The 3886-nt window shown below is 46.2% G+C and overlaps 1 long non-coding RNA gene across 3 annotated transcripts in view; it reads right to left on the bottom strand.

Moving 5' to 3' along the window:
- The window catches only part of LOC102379480, a 3719-nt gene extending 1479 nt beyond the window's left edge, over positions 1 to 2240 (bottom strand). For 2 of the 3 annotated variants that reach the window (XR_325164.2, XR_001358927.2), the window contains exons 1-2: positions 1940 to 2085; positions 296 to 586 (exon numbers count right to left, since the gene is read on the bottom strand). This is a non-coding gene — a long non-coding RNA (uncharacterized LOC102379480). Of the gene's footprint in view, positions 1 to 295; positions 587 to 1939; positions 2086 to 2157 lie in introns of those variants that run through there. The other variant, XR_325165.1, reaches the window with a different exon arrangement.
- Positions 2241 to 3886: the final 1646 nt, after the last annotated feature.

The raw sequence follows: 3886 nt of genomic DNA, 5'->3' as shown, positions 1-3886 counted from the left end.
AACTAGTCTTGGGCACTTAGACCAAATTAATGCAGTGTCAGGCTCTCAGGCTCCCCACGTGCTGAAACCAATGAGTGTTTTCAGATGCACAGAATATTTTAGGCTTCTAATTCAAGTCCTGTTTCAGCTTGATCCAGTGAGGGGCTAATGCCAAGCAATACAGCAGCTGGGCCTTGGAAGGAAGCAGCTGTTCCCATTGAAGTCCCACTAATACGGCTAGCAAAAAGGAAAAGGGATGAATTGTTTTGGAGTAGACAAAAATGAAGCATCAAGTTTTAATTTTCCCCCCTCCTACCTCCACAGTTCTGCTTGGCCCCGTCTCTCGAGCTGCAGATTGTACAACGATTGTGAGTCATTCTGTAAAATTTGATCTGCTGGTGTATCATCACATTATTCATTTTGGTAAATGTGTGCCTGCGAGAGGGAAGTTTTTCGACCCCTCCTTCCCTTCCAGACTTGTCCTTGGTGTCTTTCTTGCTTTCAGTCTTCCAGCTTCCTCTGTTACCATGCAGACATCCTGCAGCGGTTGTATGCCTTAATGAGGAATTGAGGCCCAGCAACCTCAATCCCCTGCATACACACAGTCCTGTTGCGAATACAGAAGAAAATGGGGCCTTTGAAATCTGATGGTTCATAGGGAGGGGGGTGCTGCAGGTGGTGGAGAAATAGGAAATCAGGAATGTCTGGCCAGCTGGTCAGTCAGTTATAATACTTAAACCAAATTAAATCCTGATTTCAATATAATTAATCCAGACTTCACAGCTTCACCAGAGAAAATGGACTGTTAGTAAAAACTAATTCTTAAATCACCCTCAGTGAAAACACTATGACAATGGCTAATAGCAACAGCAACAAACACTAAAGCTTTCTTTCTTATATTTGCTGCCTATGTATGTATATGCATGGTTGCCATAAATACTGGACATCTCCCAGTTAAAAGTCAGAATAGTTATGAAAGAAACTCTTCGTTTCTGGTTGCATGCGTGGGAGTAAAAACTTTCTAGGATAATTGTTAAATTGGCAAAGTCAATTATTCATACATTTTGTGGTGAGCAAACGGTCTTGATGTTTTTGCTGTTATAGGCATTAGGAAAAGTCTGATGTTTCTGGCCTAGCTGCACTACAAATACAGCTAGCTATTGTTAGGACTCGGTCGCAATGCTTTGCCAGGCCATGGCACGGGGAGATGTTCACTGTGTTCTTCATCCATTGGTTTTGTCTGCAGTATGAACTGGAACAGCATTAGGTTATAGTTCCTTATACAACTGCATTTATAGTCTAGGCAGGCCCTTGTTAGGCTTCAACAGTACCATGCCACTAAAATGGGAGAAGGCAGGGTAGAGGTGCACTTGATAGTCTAACTGAATCAGAGAGATGGATGCTTTCATGAGCCAGAGTTCACTTTATCAGATGCTAGCAGTTATAACAGATTAAGACATTTTCCTTTAGGATACTTTAAAAAAGTGGAAGGATGCAGCTAAATATGTCACTGATTTACCCACTACATCACATCTACAAAACACAGCTCAGTTCCCGGGCTCACTGATGGCCATAAACACAAGAAAAAAGAAAGAAAGAAGACCAAGAAAAAGCAAGCTTGCATATGCAACCCCAAGCCCCGAATCTCCTCATCTAAATTGTATAAAACACTGCATTGTTCTCCCAGATGTCTTTGTGCAAAGAGAATTATCAAAAGTAGTGTGTTGGAAAATCAATATCGAATAAATCAAAAGTAAAATAATTTCCTCCAGATGTACAGCTAAAAATTAAAAACAGAAATCGGTACTTCCAAAGAGGCCCGCACAAACACCAGCCCTCTGGATATTTGTCATTTGATAGGTATGTCTAAAAATTCAGTCCCTTTCCATCACGAAACTCAGGCTGGAATGGAACAGAGCAAAACACGACAATAATTTTAGTACGGTCTTTGTTAACTTACTGCATTTTATGACACGGATGTTTCTTTTAGTAGCATCTAGATGGACTCTAATCATGCCCCTTGTTCCGGTTTGCAGTACAGTATCAGGGCAGGATAATCACACAGTTCACAAGAGGACCTTGCACAAAAAGGACTTGCCCAAGAATTTTCTGAAGGTCTTTTTTCTTCCTTATCTTGACAGAAATCAAAACTGAAAAAAACAAATCCTTAATACAAACCCGCTTCAGTTGAAGTTTCATTTTAAAAGAAGTCTGTTTATTAAACCACATCCCTGATATTGTGACCCATTTGTTTCAGCTGCTTTAAGTTGAGTTGAGATTTCCAGAACACAATGACTTCTACCCTTTTGTGCCTGCCTGATGCTGTCACATGAAAGGAGCAGCCAGTTAGTGAGTGGCCAGTTGATGAAACCAACTCCGTGTCAGCAGAAGCAAGGGTGACACACTCACAACCTGCCCTCAGAGGTAAATGAGGATACGAGAGGCAGCGGTGAGGGCATGGTGGAAGGAGATGCCTATGTTGCAGTTGCAGCAGTGACCTTACGCTGCTTCTACATGCCACGAGGGGTTAATTTAGTTTAGTTCTCCCTAAGTTGAACTGTTTCCACTGTTTCAATTTAGGGAGAATTAAACCGAACTAAACCCCTGTGGCGTGTACACAAGGGTGGGGCCTGATCCATACCTGCCTCTCGGTCGATAAGGGTAGGGGTGAGCTGCTGGCCGGCTGAGCAGTCCCTGAGCTGCGAGGGGGCCCGATGCTTCCCTCCACGGTGGTGGTGCCCCCCGGTAGCACCCACTTGCTGGAACCCAGGGGGTGCCGCCACTGCCTAGGGAAGCACCGGGCCCTGCCTGGCTCAGGCAGGCAGGCTCTGGGAGGGAAAAAAAAAAAAATCAGGTTCCTCACCGCTTTTTTTTTTTTTGTCTTCAGTTGAGTCTACCTGCCTGCACGGACTGCTGTCGTGTTGCACAGCAGCAGGAGAAAGCGGGGGTGGAGGGGACACACGACAGTGCACGGGGCACTGAATGCCCACCAAGCCCCGAGCACGTGGGCTTCCAGAGCCCCATGCACTGCTGCACTTCGTTAGGTAGCAAACTAACGCACCTTGGAGGTGTTTCATCTTGCTAAGCTCCAAAGCTATTTAAAGTGGACTACGCTGCTGAGCGTGCAAACAGCAACGCCATTAAAACAGAATATGCCACTGTGTGTGCAAACAGCAACTCCATTAAAGTGGACTATGCCGCTGAGCATGCAAACAGCAATGCCATTAAAACAGACTACACTGCTGAGTGTGCAAGCAGCAATGCGATTAAAGCAGAATATGCTGCTGAGCGTACAAATAGCAACTCCGTTAAAGCGGACTACGCCACTGAGCATGCAAACAGCAACACCATTAAAGTGGACTACACTGCTGAGCGTGCAAACTGCAACACCATTAAATCAGAATATGCCGCTGAGTGTGCAAACAGCAATGCCATTAAAACAGAATATGCCGCTGAGCATGCAAACAGCAACGCTATTAAAGCGGACTATGCTGCTGAGCGTGCAAACAGCAACGCCATTAAAGCAGACTATGCTGCTGAGCGTGCAAACAGCAACACCATTAAAGCGGACTATGCTGTCGAGTGTGCAAGCAGCAATGCCATTAAAGCGGTGCAAAAGGGCATTTAAGCCGCCTTAAAGGCCAGTGCTGTGGCGTGTACAAAGCCCCTGGGGGAGGTGTGACCACCCAGGCTCCCAGCACCAGGGTGGAGCGCAGCCTGGCCGGATTTACTCTGCCCCGGGGCGGGTTGCAGCTGTTGCTGGGGGTCTGTGCAGCGGCCGGTCCCTAAGCTAGCGATGCTAAGCCAAGCCCCATATTTTCTTGCATATCACATGTCCCTGAATATGACCCGCAGCCGATTAGGTCCGACTCCATGCGCCGCGCTCTGCGTCGCACCCCACTGCCCT

This window comes from Alligator sinensis, unplaced genomic scaffold (genome assembly GCF_000455745.1).
Source record: "Alligator sinensis unplaced genomic scaffold, ASM45574v1 scaffold1584_2, whole genome shotgun sequence".
Classification (NCBI taxonomy): Eukaryota; Metazoa; Chordata; order Crocodylia; family Alligatoridae; genus Alligator; species Alligator sinensis.
This window is presented reverse-complemented; position numbering and strand designations above follow the sequence as displayed.